Here is a 23,222-nt window from a genome sequence, read left to right on the forward strand (position 1 = left end):
CTGAAGGCAGACACTTAATCAACTGAGCCACCCAGGTGCCCCAATTTCTGTACATTTTGACAACAAAATTCTCTTATCAGTTCAGAGATCATCCTCAAGGCCAAGAGATCAACCAAGACCAGCAGAGCACCCTACTTCAACCAGAAATTTCCAGATGATGTGCCACTAAACCTCATGACCCTATCAACCTTTCTATTCACAAAGTACATCACATAGCAAGCACAGGGGCAGAAAAGAAAAGGGGGTTGCGGGAGCCTGAAAATAAGCACACTGTAGTACACTGGTACAGAATGACAAATCTAGAAGGTTGGATTATCTAAAAATATTTTAGGACCAACTCTACTCTGAAATTTTATAAAGAAGTAGAATGAGGTACCAGGATCAGAGCATGGACTTTTGAGACCAAAAAAAAAAATTTCTTTGAGGGGTGCCTGGGTGGCTTAGTTGGTTAAGCATCTGTTTTTGGCTCAGGTTATGATCCAGGGGTCCTGGGATGGAGCCCTGCATCCGGCTCCCTGCTCAACAGGCATTCTGCTTCTCCCTCTGCCGCTCACCCTCCCAGCTCATGCTCCTGCTTATTTCTCTCTCTCTAATAAATAAATAAATAAAATCTTTTTTAAAAATTTGAAAAAAAATCTGAATTTTTGTTACTGCCTCCATTATTGCCTCTCCTCCAATGCCCTAGGGATAGTACATCCCAGACACACCCTGGCAGTATCACAAACTTACATACCACACAGAACATGCATGTTCAAGCTCTTTTGCTCTTCCTATACTCTTTATTCTGACTAAAATGTGTTGTCCTTGCTATTGAACTCTTACTCACCCTTTAAAACCCAGCTCAAATGTCTCTTCCATTGCAAAGCTTTCCTAATGCCCCTCCAAATTAATCACTACTTCTTCTATGTTGTTGAAATCTCTACTTGGCCATTATTCTGCCCTTTAAAAAAAAAAGATTTTATTTATTTATGACACACAGAGGGAGTGAGAGAGAGAGAGAGATAGTATGAGTGGGTTGAGGGGCAAAGGGAGAAGTAGGCTCCCCACTAAGCAGGGAGCCCGACACCGGACTTGATCCCAGAACTCCAGGATCATGTCCTGAGCAGGCAGATGCTTTACATACTGAGCCACCAGGTGCCCCCATCTTGCCCTTTTTTAAAGAATATTTGTGCATCCCCTACACGCTGCTCCAATGGTGGGTTCTTAGGACAAGTGAAGGTCCTTAACCAGGGCCAGGATTAGGTTAAGGCAAGCAAGTTTCCCAAAGAGGCACTCACTCTCAAGTGCAAGTACATAAAACTGGTCTTTACCATCTGTCCCTTAATTCAGAGCCTATTATAGAATAAGCTCCCTGACTCTTGTTGACTGAATGGTGAATAATACAAGAAAGTGTATGTGATTCAGAGAAGATTTATATAATACCTTACTAAAGCTACTTAACCTGGCCAAGTGGGAAGAAAAACACGATGCCTTTCGTTGCCACGGTCTATGGCTCTGTGACTCCACATTCAAAGGAAGTTCAAAAAGGAAGCGATCGGGACAGAAGGACTCAGTCACAGGAGACTCTGACACTCCAGCTTAGGCCTGACCAATGCACACGATTTGAAGGGAAGGAGGGGAAAATAATCACACCGAGAACAGGCACCGAGTATGGGTAAGATAAACTGAAGAAAAATAAAGATAAGAGGCTAACCAGAGGAGATGAAGCACGTCAGGGAATGAAAAATGAGCTGAACATAAATTGGAAAGCCGGGTGGAGAGAAATCACAAAATACTCTAGAAAACCAAGCAAGGTAATTCTGGGGCTGGAGACTGAGCCATAGGGTAGAAAGTACTGGGGATCCCTGGGTGGCTCAGCAGTTTAGCGCCTGCCTTCGGCCCAGGGTGTGATCCTGGAGTCCCGGGATCGAGTCCTGCATTGGGCTCCCTGCATGGAGCCTGCCTCTCTCTCTCTGTGTATCTCTCATGAATAAATAAATAAAATCTTTTTTTAAAAAAAAAGGATAGAAAGTACTGTTTTGGTATAACATGTGAGGGAACACATTTCATTCTCAAATCAAACCTTTGCGGTTGCGATTATCCATCACCCCATTTCACAGATTGGGACACTCAGAACTACTGAAGTTAAGTCAAATATTCAAGGTCACATAGCTGCAAATGCCAGAACCAGATGTAATTCATGCTTTCTTGCCCTAAACCCACCCAAAAGGAGGAGAATCTCACACGCGGTGGGGCATGGGGTAGGGTCAGCAGATATGGCCAGGAGAGCTGGCCTAAGCAAATGTTGCTCTCAGGATGCAAGCTTAATAAAAATAAAATAAATAAAATAAATAAAAAAGACCATTAGAAAAAGGGGTGGGGAAGTGAAGAGGGTGTGCATAGAGGAATGGGGTGCAGAATGGGGTAGAGATAACTTTAGGTAGACAGAGGGCAAAGAGAACATCAGTCAAGAGTAGGAATGGCCCTGGGATTAGAAAGGGGTGACCTGAGGTCCACGCTCCAGCACCACAACTTACTAACTTTTGTGTCCTGGAGAAACAAGGTGACTTCCCCACATTTCAGTCCTCACATCTATAAAATGAAAATAACAAATCTGACCTTCCATCCCTGATCTCTGAGCCTTCTTCACGGCCCCATTGAGTGCTCGAGCATCACAGGCATCTAACAAACGGTTATCTTGTTATTACTGAGAATAGATGAATCAAGGACAGGATAGACACAGACACAGAGATGTGAGGTCAGGCCATGGACGTGTGGTCCGCAGCGGGAATGACGCTCAGTCATTTTTAGCAAAGAGGCAAACTCATCTGTTAAGAGAGAGGAAGGCAGAGAGAGCTGGCGACTTCTCATGTAAGCAGATGTAAACAACTTTCTCTGCAATTCTCAGAACATTAAAGCTGAAAAGGAACCTGCAGAATAATTTAATTAAATTCTTTCCCTGTCTCCATTTTACAAATGAGGAAACGAGCAGATTTACTCCGTAAAGGGCCAGAGAGGAGATATTTTAGGCTTTGTGGGCCACAGTTTCTGTCCCAATAACTCAACACTGTCATCGTAGCATGAAAGCAGAGATAATATGTAAACCAATGAGCATGGCTATGTTCCAATAAAACTTTATTTATAGACAGAAATTTGAACTCCGTATAATTTTCACGTGTCATGAAATAGTCTTCTTTGGAGGTTTTTTTTTTTTTTTTTTTTTTTTTATAGCCATTTAAAAACGGATGAACCATTTTAGCTCTTGGGCTGTACGAAAACACACGGTGGGCCCCGGTTTGCCAAGCCCTGCCATATGCTGGTTATGAGCTCATGCTAAAGATAGTCAGACATGAGTCTGGCTTTTGCCCCCACAATTTACTAGAAGTGAAACTTCGGCTATGGTTTTTAGTCTTCCTACTCCTCATCACTTACGGACTCCTCGTATATCAAATGCAGATAAAATTACACCTGCACCGCACAATTTTTGTGAGGATTAAATGAGATAACGCACACAAAAGAGCTTAGCAAAGGGCCCAACTTAAAATCAAACCAAAGTCACAAACAGGGGACACCTGGGTGGCTCAGTCGGCTAAGTGTCTGCCTCCGGCTCAGGTCATGATCCCGGGGTCCTGGGATCGACTCCTGAAATGGGCTCTCTGCTCAGTGGGGAGTCCCTCTGACCTTTCCCCCTGCTCATGCACAAGCTCTGTCTCAAATAATTAAACAAAATCTTAAAAAAAATAAAAAATAAAAAAAATAAACAGAAAACACTGCACCCAAGTGACACAGTTAACTCACAGCTCACCCAAGATCAGAACCCTGGTGCCCATCTATTCAATTCAATACCTTTTCCAGTCCCACAGCCACTGATAGACCTGCCTTCACAGGAAGTCAGATACTCATGACAACGTAATTCACTACTAAAGAGTCTCCCATTCCTGTCCCTGAGATTTCACCATTAGAAATGTAGTTTTAAGCTGTTTTCTACTTGCACGATGCAAATTCCCCTGGATGAGTTTTTAATTTAAGTGCAGTTAGCTGTCCTTAGATGTAACTTATTACTTACTTCTTAAGCGGTTCTTTAGACACCAGATTTTGATAGGCGAAGGAAAGAGGAAAAAACATAATAAATCCATACAATAGAATGATATTCACCCATAGAAAGGAATGAAGTACTGATTCGTGCTATAACATGGATGAACCTTGAAAAAAAATGATGCTAAGTAAAAGCAGCCAGATACAAAAGGCTCTATATTGTATGATTCCATTCATAGGAAATATCTAGAATAGGCAAATCCATAGAAACAGAAAGTAGCTTAGTGGTTGCCAGGGGCTGGGGTGGGGGGAGGTGCCTGCTTTCCATCTGTAGAGATAAAAATGTTCTGGAACTAGATAGTGGTGATGGTTGCACAACGTTGTGACTACCAAAAAAAAAAAAAAAAACCCACAAAAAACAGAATCATATGCTTTAAAATTACTTAAATGGTGAGTTTTGCTATGTGTGTTTTACCATAATAAAAAAATACACATATAAAGAAGACCCAGGAGGATTCTACAGGTATGATGAGAAGTCCTCATTTGAGAAGTGAATGCACCAAAGGCCATCTTCGTTCTCTTTAAATGTTTGCATAAGGTTCAGTCTGTACACTGCTAATAAATAATCTATTCAAACAGTACTTGTTGAGCACCTACTATGTGCCAGGCGCTGAGCCTGACTCTGCGAATAAAATGGTTAACGAGTATTTCTTTGAATTTTTTTCCCCACTCTATAATTAAACAGCAAAAGTCCCCACTGAGTTATTTTTATAAAAATACAGATGAGGGGTGTCTGGGTGGCTCAGTGATTGAGCATCTGTCCTTGGCTCAGGTCGTGATCCCCGGGTCCTGGGATCGAGTCCCACATCGGGCTCCCTGCGAGGAGCCTGCTTCTCCCTCTGCCTGTGTCTCTGCCTCTCTCTCTCTCTCTGTGTCTCGTGAATAAATAAATCAAATCTTTTAAAAAAATATATATATATATGTGAAATATTTATTGTGGAGTCGTTATTATAAAACGAAAAATATACGATAGCATTGCTTCATTCATTCTCATTTCAAAACTGCCTAATTACTAACATATCCAACAGTGAGGAAAAGGAATCAAATGTTCTTTGGTTCAAGAGAACCAAAGGCCTGTGCTCTCAGAGGGGGTGGGGCTGGAGTGTCAGAAGCTCCAGGGAAAAAGGATGGAATTTAGATGAGATCTGTTAATTTGCAAACTTGTTATCTTTCCAAAGCTAAATCTCCACAGAGGACAGAGAAGTGTGACAGCTGTTCACTTCTTTTAAAGTGTTGTTTGTAGTCGAACAATCTAACACTGCTGGCAGCACATCTATTTTATTCTTTCAAATCAATTCCAAATGATTGGAATATATTTTTGTTGTTGTTGTTTTTTTTTTAAACTTTTAGGAACATTGGCTCTAAACCAACCCATAAAGCGGATTCTGTCCTTTTTCTGAAGACTTCCTAAACTTTCTTGGTCAAACAAACATCCTCACATTTCCAACTATTACACAAAGAACAAAGTTCTTTCCCCATCTCCACTATTTACCTTTTACCCTTAGCAGAGTGAAAACGGATAAATGCATTTCCAGGTATATGTAAACTCAGCCTGCTATGAAAGTATGGTTTAAGGATTTAATTTCTTCCAAACTTCTACCTAAAACAACCAAAGCATGGATGGTTTTATTGAGCCCAACAGGAATGCAGGGAAGGTAAAAATGTTGGAACCACTTCGTCAGCTAGCATTCGCCCATCTTAATTTTATGCTTCTGTATTTGCACCGTATCTCTCTCTGTATCCTCCCCACATTTCAGCCTTCATGCTTCCTCCCAGTCAAATTGGGTATTTCTTGAAAACAACAGAATGTAGCGACCATTCATTACAAGGAGAGGAAACTGAGGCCCAAGCAAGTTAGATGAGGTCGATGAGATCACAAATCTAATGAAAAATTTGGACAACCGGTTAACTTTTCTTTCCCTGATTTGTTGCTAAGAAGTCTACAAGGCTGTGGATATAGACTTTGGAAATTCTAAGTTTAAAAAAAAAAAGTTTATGGGTGGCTCAGTCGGTTCAGCACCCACCTTCAACTCAGGTCATGATCTCTGGGTCCTGGGATCAACCCCCAAGTTGGGCTCCCTGCTCAACGGGGAGTCTGATTCTCCCTCTCCCTCCCCCTACTTGTGTGCTTTCTCTCTCTCCCTCCCTCTCTCTCTCAAATAAATAATAAATAAAATCTTTAAAAAAAAAACTTCAGGGGCGCCCGGGTGGCTCAGTCAGTTAAGCGTCCTGGGATCAAGGCCCACATCAGGCTTCCTGCTCAGTTGGGAGTCTGCTTCTCCCTCTGCCTCTGCACTTCCCCTTGCACTTGCTTGCAAACACACGCCTTCTCTCTCTCTCTCTCTCTCTCTATCTCTCTCTCTCTCAAATAAATAAATGTCTTTCTTTTAAAAAGTTGAAAAACAACACAAAAATAATAGTAGCTGCTTATGAAATTTGGAGAGACCACCTCAGGTTTGGTTTCACCTTCCAATATCACCTGGGTGCTCCCTCCGGCACTTTTGTAAGACTTTGGAATCAGGGAGCATTCCTCTCCTTCACAGTTTAGGACTGACTGCCAAAGTCCAGAGAGTTTGAATGTCCAGCTCTAGAAGACACAGGCTGGGGTTTCTGCCCCGTAAAACCTCCAGAACGGCAGGTTGCACTCACTTGACCTCATGGAAGAAGCAATGGAAGGGGAAGGCAAGTCCCCAAGGTCTTGGCGGGCAGGAAAGTCAAGTTAGTTAGCTAAAAAACAAAACAGCAGGGTGGGAGACATGCCCAGATGAATACAAACTCTATCATCAGACCTCAAGGCCTGCCCTATAGAACAAAGGCAAGTGCAAGTTGATGAAATGCCAACAAAATGTCATGATGAGTTGAGTCATCAAATGGTAAAGAAAACCACTAATACTAATCAACCTGGGCAAACTCTCTTCCCTATAAAGGTTAATATCTTTTCTTTGTCTAACCGATAAAGTTCATCGTAGATTTGCCAAAGGAAAGCTCTTCAATGCTAATTTGGCTCTCCGTTTCATACCGAGCTCAGAATATTAACAAAACCTGTTGCTAAGGTCATGCACAGATGCATAGTTGAGTCTGAAATGCAAAATTATCTGAATCCAGCTGCTAGAAGAAACCGTTTCTCAGGAGTACTTGGTACTCGGTATCAGAGTCAGGCAATGAACACCTTCCGTACCTCGGCACCTGCCTATTTCTCCGACATCATCACTCCCCGCTCTGTGAGATGACCCCCTACCTTAAAAACCACACAGAGATCCTGGATTTCCAGAACATTCGTACCACCACACATGGCCCCACAGCCCAGAGCTGAGTCCGCTTTGCCTCCCCACCCTAATCTCTGACTCTCCCATTCACATTGCAAGATCTAAGCAGATAATCACCTTCCCTTTGAGCTATCATGAAATCACAAATGTGGGTACACACATCTGTTCCCCATTAGAATTTGAGCTTCTTGCAAGCAGGAATCATCTCTCTGCACACTTCCTGGTGCCTAGCCATGAACCACACTGAGAAGCATCTAATAAATGTTCAGAGGATGAATAAATGGATGAATGGCTGCATGCATGATTGAACAAGACCCATTCAATCATCTGATGCCCCACTGAATAAACAGAGGTCCTGATTTCCACCGTGCCTGGTGTTCTTGTTTATTTTTTATCTTTAAGCCTCGGGGGTTAGTCTCTGTCTTTATAGGAAGAGTAAAAGGGCTCCCCAGAGAGTCAAAGGTTGGCTCTGCATCAGGGTGCACCTGGGATGCTAACAGCAGGCCAGGTGTGGGTGTCGGAGATGTGTCTTCCAGAACCAGTTCACCATCACCTCGACCTTTCCAGTTACTCAATCTTTCTCAGCCATACTCACTTCACCTGTAAAATGAGGTGTTCAACCTAGATGATGTCTAAAGTCCCTGCTAGGTGCAACCTTCCACGACTGGAAACTTTAATCTCGCCAGGCATCTATTGCTCACACTCTCTGTACCAACATACTTGGGCAACTGTCATCAGAAAAATTAATCCCGTATTTATCACTTAGCCAATAGAGAGAGCACCAGCATGCCTTTTCCATGTTTTTTTTTGTTTGTTTTTTTGTTTTTTTTAAGGGCACTGACTCAGTTGGTTCACTGGCTGGTATTCCTGCTTCTCTTACTGCTCCTCATTGAGGCAACCGTCCAGAGAACAAAGGACGGATGGCGTAGAGGGTCTGAGTCTCTCCCACCCACAGAGATGATGAGAGAATCAGAGGAGACACATCTTCCTCATTCACCAAGTGCCTTATTACCAAGAGTAGGCAAATTTATAGTGACTTTTGATTAAAAGTATGAGTGAAACACCACAGGCCACAATATTGTCAAAGCTTCACACCTTTGAAAGCCTCAACGGCCAGGATTCTTTTTCATTTTCTCCTCTATCTCCTCCCCATGTGCTTAGGAAGTTAATACATTTTCCCATCTCGCTCATGCTCCTACCCAGATGACCTGTTCTCCCAGCATCTCTAAGTAGTAGTGGGCCCCATGCTTACCCCGCAAGCCCCTAGAGATGGACACCTGACTCAGGGCCAGCCAATCCATCGGCTACTCTTCATTACTGTTATTTTTATTGATTTATTTTTTTTTACCTTTGCAAGACAGAGAATTAGATCTCAGACCAGAGACTATAACAAGCCAAAGAATGGTGGGGACTGAAGCTACAAAGTCACACGGACCGAGGGCTAGTATCTCTTTTGAACCATGTGCAGAGGAGCACCTGAGTGGCTCAGTCAGGTGAGCACTGGACTTTTGATTTTTCACTCAGGTCTGGATCTGGGGGTTGTGAGTTCAAGCCCTGCCTTGGGCTCCATGCTGGGCATGGAGCCTACTTGAAAAAAAGAAACTACATGCATATTGAAAAACCCTCCAAGAAAAACAGAATGAAGGCCCCTTCAGAGGGAGAGCAAGCGGAGAGAGAGTCAGAAAACCCATTTCTTAGTTCCTATCAGGCTCAGCTATACCTCCTACAATTGGATTCAATGAAACTCTCCCTAATAAAGACTCCTTGACTTGAGGTAAAATAAAATACAAAGACATAAACACACACACACATATAATCACTCTATGTATCTATAACCATTCTTCTTCTTGGGTCATAAGTATCTTCCCATTAACATTATTGCTCTGTCTTCATAACCTGTTACATTATCAGGCGAGGTATCTGTAGCTGAAACTATTCCTTTATTATTATGCAGTAGGGTGCTTCTATTTTTCACTATTTTGCCATGGCAGTTACGTAGTGAAAAACATGAACTTTGGAATTTAAATGAACTAGATGCAAATCCCAGCTCTGCAAGCACTAACTCTCTGATCTTGGGCAGGTTATTCATTCCGCATTCTCATTCTCTTCTTTGTAAACTCAGGATAATCTTACCTATCTCTCAGGTTTCTATGCAAGTAAGAACTAATAAATAAAGTGCTTTATCACAAAGCCTCGCACACAGTAGGCACTCTGAAATCACTAGTTATTACAGGACAGATTCTCGAAACGAAAATGCTGGATCAAAGGGAACAAAAATCGTCCCAGCTTCTTGACACTGCCCAATGGCTTCAGCAAAGACTGTCTCCATCCCCCTGATGTGTTTTTAGGACAGAAGGACACACAAGCTCTCTTCTCAGCTTTGCCTTAGAATTGGATGCCTAGGACTCAGGGCTGCTTTCTTGTGTAAGACGGGGCTCACCTCCTAACCTGGGACAGAAAACCAGTAGCTGGCTTCAGTCTATAAACCAAGTGGCCTGATCGTCCAGCTGATATTCACTATTTCCTGTTTTCCTCTGACCCTGTAGGTCCCACTTTGAGCTGTGTGCACAGGTACTCAACGTGGAGATAAGTCTGGGCTCGTTTCAAACAAGCCCCAAGCTAGTTCCTGCTGCTCTTCTTCTGCGTTTCCTTCTCCACCCTACCTGCACAGGTTTCCTATGAGCGCATCGCACAACAGCCAGGTGAACCAAGGCTGCTTCCAAAGGTGCAAGAAACAGGGGAAGTCCATACTCATTTCCTATAAGCAGGGCTAATATGGCAGGAAAATAACATACACTCCTGCCTGAATTCTGCACCCTGGTTTCCTGGACCCTTTGACTCTCTGATTCCTGTCTCCCAACTGATCTCTCTGTTTATTATTTCTTTCTTCCCTTTTCATGTTGACTCATCGAATACTTGACTTTCTGCCTCGCTTCTGCTGCCCACCTGTCCTTTTGCTGTTTGGATTGCCTGTCCCAGGACCACCCACCTAGCTCTGAGGGATGCTTTGCCTTCCTGCAGCTTTTTTCTGGGGTGCCCACCTGCCCCCGCCCGATCCACCCGTTCTTGAAGCATGCCACCATCAACACCCTGGCAGGGTGATGTGACAAGTGATGGATGTCTGTTCTGAGCTGGGAAAGTCCTTCCCCCCTGACCTTACCCCCAACCATCACACAACATGCCCTGAAATTTCATCCCAGACTGTCTCCTCTCACCCAAGCTGATCCTAGTATTTCCATACGTAATTTTATCCTATGCATACTCTGACCACATTAAAAAAATAAAGCTATGGGGATCCCTGGGTGGCTCAGCGGTTTAGCGCCTGCCTTCGTGATCCTGGAGTCCCGGGATCGAGTCCTGCATCAGGCTCCCTGCATGGAGCCTGCATCTCCCTCTGCCTATGTCTCTGCCCCTCTCTCTCTCTCTCTCTCTCTCTCTCTCTATGTGTCTCTCATGAATAAATAAATAAAATCTTTTAAAAAAAGAAAAAAGCTATTAGCTCTAACAAGTCTACACACAGTCGGAAAGACTTTTTGGTAACGATCAATATTAAAGAGGGGCACGGGGGTGGCTCAGTCAGTTAAGTGATGGAGTCTTTGATTTCAGCTCAGGTCATGACCTCAGAGTCCTGAGATCGAGCCTCAAGCAGGGCTCTGCATGCACTGGGTGTGGAGGCTGCTTGAGATTCTCTCTCTCTGCTCCGCCCTCTGCCCAGATCTCATGCTCTCTCTCTCTCTTAAAAAAAAAAAAAAAAAAAAAATCAGTATTTAAGAGCTTGGTAACACTCGACTAGAACTTTTTTTTTTGGTTTCAAGACTTACAGGCCTTTTCTAAAAATAAGCTGTGCCTGGCTACAGATCCTTGGTTCTTACTCACTCCCATTCCCTCTTAAGCTTTGTTCCATTAGGACTAGAACCATTTGTTACAGAGGGAAGGATGCCCTCTTCCCCCAACCTCTAAGCACACCACTTCTGTGTCCATCCATGAAAGCCACCTGTGACAACAGGGCTTAGTAGATCTCATCACCTGTAGACATTGGTTAGGTTTTGGGAATCAACACAGCAATAGCATGTGTGTGTGTGTCTGTGTGTGTGTTGCACACACGCGCATTCTCCAATTTAACACCCCCCAATTTAGAAGCATCCAGTCTGTCATTAACAATAGAAAATCAGAAGGAAAAGCAGGTAGTCTGCTCACGGACCAGATGGCAAGCCTCTTGTTTTACTTGCTTATTCTCCTGAGAAGAACCACACTTCAAGTTCCATTATGCCAATTTAAGGTCCTCCCTCGACCGATTGCTTTCTTCATCTTCCCAGGTTAAGTTATATCATTACCTCCCATGGTATTCCAGCTGCAGCTTGTCCCAAAGCTTACATGTGCATCACACCAAATGTGTTAGTGTGTCGGCATGTTTATCTTCTCATGTTATGGGTTAAATGCGTCCTCCTAAAATTGGTATGTTGAAGTCTTGACCCCTCAGTACCTCAGATATATGGGTCGTTGCATAGATTATTAGTTAAGATAAGGTCACATGGGATTAAGGTGGGTCCCTCATCCAATACAACCGGGGTCATCATAAAAAGGGGAAATTTAGGGGCACCTGGGTGGCTCAGTCAGTTAAGCACCGCCTTTGTCTCAGGTCATGAACTCAGGGTCCTGGGATTGAGCCCCATATTAGGCTCCCTGCTCAGTGGGGAAATCTGCTTGTCCCTCCGCCTCTGTGTGCTCTCTCTCTCTTAAATAAATAAATCTTTTTTAAAAAGTAAAATAAAATAGGGGGGATCCCTTGGTGGCGCAGCGGTTTGGCGCCTGCCTTTGGCCCAGGGCGCGATCCTGGAGACCCGGGATCGAATCCCACGTCAGGCTCCCGGTGCATGGAGCCTGCTTCTCCCTCTGCCTGTGTCTCTGCCTCTCTCTTTCTCTCTGTGTGACTATCATAAATAAATTTAAAAAAAAAAAGAAATAAAAAAAAGTAAAATAAAATAAAAGTAAAGTAAAGGGGAAATTTAGACACAGGTACACACACAGGGAAAATACCTCGTGAACATGAAGACATAGGTCTGGGTGATGCATCTACAAGCCTACAAGGAATGTCAAAGATTGTTAGCAAACCACCAGAAGCTAGAAGAAAAGCATGCAACAGATTCTCCTGCCCAGCCCTCAGAAGGAACAACCTGGCCACCACCTTGATATTGGACTTCTGGCCTCCAGAGCTGTGAGAGAATAAATTCCTATTGTGTGAGCCACCCCATTTGTGTTTTGGGTTTTTTTTTTTTCCTGGCAGCTCTAGAGAAAGAACACATCCTACCAGATTGTGAGCTTCTTGAGGATGGAGTTCTATCCATCTTTGTAGTCACATAGCATGGTGCAAGATGCAGATAATTTAATTGTTCAATTAATATTTGTTAAATTCAACCAAAAAATATATATGGTCCTCTGCACCCCTCGGCCCTCTCAACCACCTGCCCGCCCCTACCTAACACTGACTCTCTTGTCCTTAGCCAGATCACATCAGGAAAAACAAACAAACAAACAAACTAAACAAAAAGATTGAAATGAGGGATGAGAAAAGTTATTCTAATCCTAATGTATCAGGAGCTCTCAATCTCATTCTTAAATCAACTCCAGAATTAAATATGCATTTTTTTCTACTTTACCTATAAAATTGGTAGCTCATTCAGGAACAAAGTCCCAAGCAAGAAGACCTGGCAAGGCATGCAAATGAGATGATATAGCTGGCAGGTCCTATTTAACTGGCTGGGTCATACGTGTTCTTTAACCACACAGCAAGGTGAGGCAAAAACTGCCCCTTGTCTTTTCTGACTCTGAATGGGGGTGAGTCGACCCACCCACCTTCCCCACTCTGCTGACGCTGAGTTGAATGAAGTCACTGAGGAGAAAGCAAGTGACTAAGTACTGCTTACACTGAGAAAGAGTCTACCATGAGCCCCAAAGCTACAGGTCACTGTGTTTTTTTTAAACCAAGATAATGAAAGACAAGTTAATTTAACCTATCAATTGTTTCCACGTATTTATCTTCCAAATGGAATTTTTCTGAAATTAAAAATACACACACACAAAATTTACGAACTCTGCTGTCAGTATCCAGTGTCATGATAGAGAAAGTAAGTGTGGTAAGAACAAGGAACCTTCTGGAACACCTCCCATAAGGTAAGTAAAATTCAGCAATACGCTGAACACCTTTCCTCTTTAACTGACTTCTGATGATTCTAGAAAAAGAGAAAACACTAAGAAATGGAAAAGGCAGGTTGGCAGGTTATAAAAAATGAAAATTGCAGCTGTGGCCATGCTCTGGAAAATATTCACTGACTTAGCTAGACGTTGATTATTGAACCAACAGCTTGCTTATATAATTACAGTGTGCCTATAAACCCAGGTGATATGATATACTTGTTTAACTATTAACCTCTGGATTTCCTGGAGTTTCCACAATCCAAAAAAAAAAAAAAAAAAAACCCTCTGAAAGTATGAAATAGGATATGTTCCATTTGTTAACTTATTGTGATCATAAGTAATAACGACAGTATATAGCTCGGTAAGGAAAAGGAAATTTTTGGAAAACACAAGCAAGGTCTTTTAAGCTTCAGAGATTTTTCTAGAACATCTTCTCTTTTTTTATTCTTCTAAGGAATTACTGTGCCTATACGAACATTCTCTTGGTGCCCCAAGATTCCTTCTCCATTCCGACTTTGGATCTAGGGAACAATTTCCTCATCAACTCTGAAATTCATGTCAATACTTGCACGCTCATTGTAAAAATTTCCCTGAGCTCCTTCTCATTCCTCGGACCTCCCAACTCACAGTATCTCTTCAGGGCATATCTAGGATTCTAGCTTCTATTCTATACATTTCTGTGCTTTTCTTACCTCCTACTAGACTATAAGCTTCTTAGGGCTAGACAGAAAGGAAGAGGGGAACAAATTTATGTTCACAGTGAGCCTGCTATAGCAAAATGTGTCAAACCCAGCAGTGTGCTCAATAAATATTTGTTGAATAAATGAGTGCCAAGCACTGGCCAAAACACATTACGTACAGAACCCTTGCCTAATTTTCATAACAATCCTATGAATGAGCGCCAGTCTCTCCATTTAGCTGGTAAGGAAACCAAAGCTAGAGTGTTAGATTTTTCAAGGCTCACACCTAGTAAGCAAAGAGCAGAGCACGATGCATCCCGGTCTAGTTCCGCCTACCACAATGTCTTAAATGTAAGCATCGACCCAAACAAACTTTACTGGTTGAAGTAATCTGGACAAAACCCTTATGCAAGTTCTCTCCTTAGGTATGTTCAGAGTCTCTGGGATTATGTTTTTCAAATGGCAATGGAATTTGGGGCAAAAGAAGGAGGAAATAAAGCATGGAGAATATGCTTATAAAGATTTCCAACAGCACAGAAAGGGTGTTTCTGCACCTTCCCTCCAAAATAGTTCCCATACCCTTTACCATTCTGCTACCACTGGTTCTTCAGATTCTAGCCCTAACCCTTATCTGTAACTCATTCCTCCCATGTGGGATTGGAGTGGGTCGAGAATGGAGGAAAGTAATAAATAACTTGTCACTCAACATCCAGACCATCTATTCCCATGGCTTCCACCTGGGATCCTGGGTAACAACTGAAGCACAGGTAGGACTGTCCTGCTTTGGCTAGAGACAAAGTGGAGAGAGAATTCACTGGTTTAAAGAGAAATTCATTGCCCCACTCCCCCAGCTGCCTCCTCTACCACAGCAAGATATAATTCTAGTTTCTTCTACAGCATTCAGTACAAGAGGAAAGCAGTGGAAATGTACGTTCATTCATCATTTCAAGGAAATAACGCTCATTACATTTACATAGAAATAACCAGGAATACAGGAAATCACTAAGCCACAAAGGGGTTATAGTACGCCTCTACTTAGGTATGGTGCCAAATGGGTCATGTTCTTCCTCCTGTCTAAAAAAATTTTTTTTGACGGAGATGTGCAGGGAGACACATAAAATTTGGATGGGCTTAGTTACAGCCTATAAGACAGCTAATGGAATCAATATTCATTACTGATGTTTAACATTAACTTCCTGTCTGTACAGACAGGATCTATCAGTAAACCTGTTGTAACCAGCTTCCTTCTACCAATGGGTACTTTGTACCTGGAATTCAACCTTAACGCTCAGAATGAGTCAGACTTGGTATCCCATGATCAAAAGTTGCTTAAAGGAACATGTCAAAAGGAACCTCCATATAGGTAGACACAGGTCAGCCCCTCCTAATTACCATACCCAGGCGGGGTGTACACAAATTCATATGGAATCCACTTATGTTTCCTATCACCAGCCAGCCATGTCTTCTGGGTATCGGTTTCATAAATTTATTATGGGGTGACAACTCAAGTAGAGTAGCCAGGAGCTCAGATTCTAGGGTCAGACCGACCTTGATTAAAGCTACTGCTCTGCCACTGTCAACCTGGCCATCTCAGGCAAGTGCCTTAACCTCTCTGGCCTCAGTCTGCTCATATACAAAATGGGACCTCACTTCACCAGGCCCTGCTAAGGGGAGAGTGAGATAATTCACATCCATGGCTAAGCACAGCATCTGGAATATAGAAAGAATCTGCAGCATGGCTACCATCTAGGAGAGTAGGGATTATAGCCCTCCCCTGTATGTGACTTCAACATACCTCATTCTGGATATGAGCAAATCTGGGCGCATCCTACTGAAGCTACTCTGTCCCCATGTAGCTTCCATCCCCATCTCTTCCCTCTCTTCATTTTCAGAACATGTCCCAGGACCCTCCCTTCCGAAACACATGCAATACCCATAGTTTCAGTGACTTTGTAAGCAAAAGGATACTCATTCCCCAAACAAAATTGTCCACCCAGGGGTGGAGGAGTTAATGTGATAAAACAGTTCTAACCTTTGCAGGAGATGATAAATGGAAAGCTCTCTAGGTAAGATGGAGGCTATCTTACTATGGAGGGAGGCTTCCATCTTTCCCCACACAGATGAAATGATGGACCTTCTGGCCAGCTCATGGTAATAATCAACAAAGCCTGGCAACGATGGTAGTGAGAACTGTTTTTACTTTAGTTGCTTCTGAAACAAAATGTGCCATCAGGAAGGGGAGATGGAAGGGACCAGGGAAAGAATGAATGAACAGCTTCTCAGTGGGAGGGGAAATAAAGAAAAGCAATCTAAAGCAAACAGGAAGAGTACAGCTGAGGGGAAAGGACCCCAGGATGGGCTGCCGGAGGCCAGTAGCTGAGTTCGGCGGAAATGAGCCATGGCCTACAAATCTCATAACCAGGAGAAGCACCACTCAGACATTTCCTGTGGGCTGGGCCCCAGAGGTCGCTGGTGGAGCAGTTGTCCAGGTTAACAACTTCCAATTAAAGCCGAAGAGGAATGTAATATGGAAGCCCCATCACAAAAAGATTCCATTACTTGATTGAATAAAGTCATAAAGGGCAAGGTCAACAAATGTTTTTTGAAAAAGGCCAAATAGTGACTATTTTAGGCTTTGTGGGGTATTACATCTCCATCACTACTATTCAACTCTACCATTGTTGGGGGTAAAGCAGCCACAGCCAACATACAAATGCATGTGTGCAGCTGTGTCTTAATAAAACTTTATTTGTTGACACTGACTTTGAATTTTATATGATTTTCACGTGTCAGGAAATATTACTCTTCTGGATTATTTTTCCATTTTACCTCACAGGCTATCCTTAAACACAGGTGAGGCCAGTTTGCAATGAGCATGGGCCCTGGGGTCAGACAAGATCTCCTTTGCATCCCGCCTCTGCTGCTTACTGGTTTTCCAGCCATGGGCAATTTGTTAACTCACCTGAGCCTGTTTCCCCATTTGTAAACGAGCAATAATAGTATATATCCCCATAGGACTTGTGTGACGTTCAAAAGCATAATGCATGAAAAGTGACTCCTATTATACAAGGGATGAGGATGAGGATGAAGATAGCATGGGGCATTGGGGTGTGGGTTGGGATCAATACCTAGATCTACAGCTAATGGTCTGTAAAAAAAAAAAAAAAAAGTTGATCTCAATCCAATTATCTAACTAGAATATGAAACAGACAATGGGTTATCCAGCAAGGGTCTATTTAATGCTTGAACTTGGAACGGAGTTGACTCTATTACGATGCTTTGATGAATTTCATGTGACTAGGTTTTAATCTGAATATCCTTTCGATGTACAAAGAGGAATTTTATGGGTTGCACATCAAACCGTATGGACCAGCTCAGGAAAGGAAGACCTGGATGAGGAGACAGGGTAGAAATTGAATCCCAGGGCAGAAGGGGGGGTGCAGCAGTGACAGCAGCGGTGGGCTAGGAGGAAGCAGGGGATGGTCACATTTGGGGGTTATCCGTGCAGAGTTCCCTGTTTTGTCACTGAGCAGCTAGCTGTTAAAAACATTCAGATGATCTCTGACAACCCTTCTGGGGCTCAAGTGCTGAGGGAGCTTTACAAACAGCCCCCAAAACCAGCACAGGATGGAGGAATTCACTCCAGTCCTATCGCATTGGATTCTGTAGACAGCTCGCCTCAGTTTCACCGATTTTTAAAAGAAAAAGTTGGCCAAGGCTCCAGCAACCTCTGACTCTATCTAGAGGATGTGAGTAGGAGAAATGACCCTTCTTCAGCCATCGACACTGCTACTTATGCTATTCCTGCAACTTCCAAATAATGAAGCAAAAAGATGTGATGGGAATATTTATGCAAACAAAGAAGCAGAGGAAGAAATTTACCTTATAATTTAATTACCCCAAACCTTTGGTGAAATGTGGATTAAAAAGATTGAGATCCCTGCTGATTAAAAAGACTTTAATTGTCAGACATTTATTGAGCACTTCTTATTTATAAGCACGATGCTAAACGAGGTGGAGATGCAAAGATGTACATGAAGAAATGTTAGCTACCCAGCGGGGGCTTTCAGAGATCGTCCATAAAAGGCAAATAACAATTATAGTGGTTAAAACTTGCAGCTGTATAGTGTAAGCACTGGGAATTAAAATGAGACTATTTGCAAAATATCCCCTGGCAAAGAACTGGTAAGAAGCCTCATCAACATGATTCACGGATCACCATTTCTTGGGTACAGAAAAAGAACCCCTGCTGTTTGGCCTGTCAGCCCCCTTTTGCAGGCATGCCCCCCACAAAAACAAACAAAACAAAAAAAAATGTGAAATATGCTAAAGATTCTGAAGAAAATAAAATGCTTTATAAGTGTGGATTAGTAGTTTTTGTGTGTTATTTAGTGAAAAGAACTTTAGGACAGAGAATCAGAGGACGTGCAGGCAAATCACTTTGCTGCAAAGCTTCAATTTACTCATTTGTAAAACGTGATGATTGGACTAAAAAACTCCTTACATAGCTCTAAGTTCTATCACTGAATATCAGGATGCATAAGTAAGTGCATTTACTAAGGAAGGCTATGATAAGATGTAGTGATTGACATATAGTTTGGGAGGCCATCGAAGTTGACCACAGCTTTAATTCTTCTAACAAATCTCAAACTAAAGTAAGCCACCTTTTTATGATGCACATGATTGCACATGAGGCTAAAAAAAAAAAAGAGAGAAAGAAAAAGCAATTATTCTGCAACAATGCATAGAACACAGCCAGGTGCTCTGTAAGAATTATTTATGAAACTAAAGGAAAGCTACTTTTGCCCGTAGAGATTAACTGTAAACACAGAAATGTCCAGAAGTAAGTTATTTCCCAGACTGGAATTTTAATCAGATCATTACATTTTTTTCTTATTATTTTCATACGGGTCTGGATAGCTATAGAAAGTATAACAAAATGAATTTACGAAATATGTGATGTTTATTTAAGACACTTGGGTTAAAATTAAAATTAGAACTCACCAGGGAATTCAACAGTTGAGACACATGGGACCCAACTCTCAACCCATGATTACCTAAGCTTTGCAATTTTAGAATGTTCTGTCCTAACTCTGGAAATAATTTGATCCCCGTATTAAAATTTCAGGATACATTTTCTGAGAAAAAAAAATTCAAACACATAAAACACAAATGTCAAAAAAAGGGGGGAAATTCAACTTTTTTTTGGTAAAAAATACAAATGACAGTAAAATGTTAATACCTTTTGATCAAATTGGCAAAGTTTCTTTTTCAAATTATGAGACTAGGATGAAGGGAAGTAGCCATAGCTTTTCTGGAGGGCAATTTATTTGGCAATATTTACCGTGATGCTTAAACCAGAGAATGGGCACATCCAAACACTGGTGGGAATATCAATTCTGGTTAGCTCTCTGGAGGGCAATTTGGCAATATGTCCATGCCCTCTGACCTAACACTTCCATTTCTAGGAATTCATTTTAAAGACATACTCGGGCAAATGCACAAAGATGTATGTTCATGGTATTCCTTGCAATGTTGTTTATAGCTGTAAAAAAAATGGAACAATGTGAAAGTCCAACCAGAGATTAATTAAACAACTACATTCTTGCAAATTAAAATAAGCAACTGTTTAAAAGAATGGGGTAACTGTGTGTATGCAAATGTTGAACCATGACCAAGATATATGGTGGAGTATAAAACAAGTTGCAAAGTATCAGATATCATGTGTAAAACAGCACATATGTGTATGTGTGTAGTTATTGACATATGTACAAGATGTTTACCAAAAAGTTAACAGTATTTAGCTCTGGATGGTGTGACTTTGAGTGATTTTAATTTTCTTATTATGAAACTCTCTTTGGCTTGAATTTTGTTTTCAATGAGCATATATCATTTTTTATAATAAGAAGAAAACTAGTGTTAAAAGGTGGAACAGAAAACGGCAGTGGGGAAGAATTTGATATCCAGAACCTGGAATTCAGTCTAAGGCCATAGTACACAGAATAACATAGGAACTGGGGTGATCATCACGGCAACTTCATAACACTGAAAATTAATAAACATGAAGGTTCTATTGAAGTAAATAAAACAGAACTGAATATAATGAATGTAGAAATATATTCGCTTGGGGGGCACCTGGGTGGCTCAGTCGATCAAGCGTCACTCTTGGTTTCAACTCAGGTCATGATCTCAGGGTCATGAGATCAAGCCCCACCTCGGCTCTGCAACGGGAGTGGAACCTGCTTCAGATTCTCTCTCTCCCTCTGTCCCTCCAGTACCTCCCCCTCAAAAATATATTTATTTATTATATATTTTATTATTTATATATGTAAGTACATTTTATTATTTATATATATTCACTTGGGAATATTTCACAGTATATTAAGGGTAAGTGAAACAAAAGCTAACTAAATAGACATTAGTTCTATACACATTTTAAATTTATTCTTACACTCAGAGTAGAAAAAAAAATCCAAAAGGAGAGATGCCAAAATGTATACTACGGTCGCTAGTGACTCTTCTTTTCCTTTTCTTTATTTTCAAATGTCTCTCTAATGAACAAGCATTATTGGTGTACTTTTTTGTTGTTGTTGTTCTAAAAACATTATATAGAAATATTAGAAATACTAGAAATACTAGAAAATAGTTCCAAACCTCAGCCTTCCCCCCCCCCCCCACCTCCAGCATTAAACTGCCCACAGAGACAGCCCCTGGGAGCCCCTGCAGCTGACCTGAAGCGCCTGTGAAGTGCTGACTGCCACCCCAACACAAAACAAGCTGGGGAAACCCAGGGTACCTATTCTGATTTTGTGTCCTGAGATGGACGGGGTTATAAAACATACCGGCTCAGATTACAGGCTAAGCATGACAAGTCTGTCTGGTACAACCTAACAAAGGAATTTACACAGAATGAGAAATTTACACATTTCATTTCCCAGGGTGGGAATGAATTACAGGAGAAAAGATCCCCTAACAGTGCCTGCCACGCTCCCTACATGCTTCTGAATTATGCCTTCCCTGCCTTTCTCACACCATTTACCTATTGCTGTAAACTAAGGTAAACGAGTATCTTGAAAAGGTGAAAAAGAGGGAGAAGTGAGAAAAGAGTGCTTTTCTAACAGAGTCCAACTTTTTATGTATTTTCAGGTGACCTGGGAGATGCCAGACCTCCCGACCTCCCTCCCTCCCATCAGGGCTAGTAACAATAGTTTTTCTCTCCGGGGTAATGTAGATGACACATTTTTCCTGTAGCCTGTCTTCCTGTAAAGTGCAGGAATTCCTGCACTTTCTGGGTGCCCTTCCTGTTAACTTACATTTCAGATTTCCTCAAAAGGCATCCTACCACTTTAATATTTGAAAAATGTCAGCTCAACCCCAGACAGCTAATATAAACAAGCTGAAAAGCATACCACCTAAAGTTACAACTGTGGAAAACAAAATTTCTTTTTAAGAAATTCTTTCTCGGAATCTCACTGCTGGTAAGGCTGGGAAGAAGTAGCCCAGTCCTTCCAGCTCCCAGAGAGTCTGTAATTCTTTTGCCTCTGCTCTGCCTTAAATTAGAGGTCTGTGAAACCGAATTATAGTGATCCAGAAAGTTCGTAAAGGTCCTTTGAATTGAACATGTTGTTAAATTCTTCAATACTATGAGGTTGTGTCCACCTTTCACTTCTGCCTCCCATTCCACTTGGTTATAGTATTACAAAGCAGTTTGGTACTGCGAAAAATGTCTTGGCCACTTGAGAATACCGTAGCTGAATTAGGCCAATTCCACACTTAACATCCAGGCCAAGGCTTCCATGCCATTTCTGAAATGATCATCCACTTCCTTCTATCGATAATTTTCTTTCTGCACAGGAACCTCACATTGACACCAGATGTACCTTCCGAAGAGGACCCAATTAACAAAAACCATTTGGCTAACTGGGAACTGATCTGAAGAACCACCACCAGTATCTGATCTACAGTGGGCGCACTCCTGATAGAAGTGTGCCATGCTAGTATCTTTTAGTTTCTCAACTCAGAAACTTGCTTTACTAGGACAAAGCTACCTTCAGAGTGAGGAAAAAAAAAAAAAAAAAGTAGAAAAGAAACCTGATTTACTTTAGACCCTAAGGTCCAAAGATAAGATCACTATAATACCATCTTCTTCATGAAACCTATCTCCCAGAGAGATCATTGCCATTTCTGAACTCCAACTGGGACATTTCTTTTTACTATCTATACAATAATCTTGTATCATCATGATTTGCATACGTGCTTTCTAAATGGTAAGTTCCTTGAAGGAAACAGGTACATTTTAAATATTTTTGTATGCCCCCAAATCCTATGCACTACATTATCTATCTATCTATCTATCTATCTATCTATCTATCTATCTATTTAAAATCTCATACATCCACATACATGAATATGTACAGATACCTACACACATACACATACATATTTATACATCTATTAAACCGAATTGAATAAATAAGTGTATACCAAATACAAAGTAACTGATGCCAGCTCTTTAATACATCAAAGCTTGGAATGCCCATTCGAAGCTGTTATGTCTAAGAGATTGTAGGTTTTCCCTCTATTAAGGAACATCTGCACTTCATAATGCCAATTCCTACGTTCTTCAGCACTCTGAGCTTTCCAGAGTCCCATTCTCCCCTAATGGTCAAGGAAAACACAGCCTTACTTTGAACTCTTGAGAATATATATCACCTCCTTCTTGGTCTGAGATGTATGATTCTCATCAGGAATTAAAAAGGGATTCAACAAAAAGCCAAAAAAAAAAAAAAAAAAGGGCAGAAAGCTTATGAGACACTTTAATTTCACCAGATCTTACCCATGCATGTAGTCTTACTCACCTATACCTAATTCACCTCTTCCCTCCATACATCCTCATATGGCATATGCTTTCTCTATAGGGAAGGATTTGTTCTGAAACAAGTGACTTAGGGTCCTAGAGACACCTGACAACACCCCCTTAGCTCTCTAATGCCATGTCAGAAATTTT

At 41.7% G+C, this 23,222-nt stretch overlaps 1 protein-coding gene across 2 annotated transcripts in view; it reads right to left on the reverse strand.

Moving 5' to 3' along the window:
- The window catches only part of MAP2K6 (mitogen-activated protein kinase kinase 6), a 121,712-nt gene that overhangs the window by 97,216 nt on the left and 1,274 nt on the right, over positions 1-23,222 (reverse strand). The window lies entirely within an intron of this gene.

Source organism: Canis lupus, chromosome 9 (assembly GCF_011100685.1).
Source record: "Canis lupus familiaris isolate Mischka breed German Shepherd chromosome 9, alternate assembly UU_Cfam_GSD_1.0, whole genome shotgun sequence".
Lineage (NCBI taxonomy): Eukaryota > Metazoa > Chordata > Mammalia > Carnivora > Canidae > Canis > Canis lupus.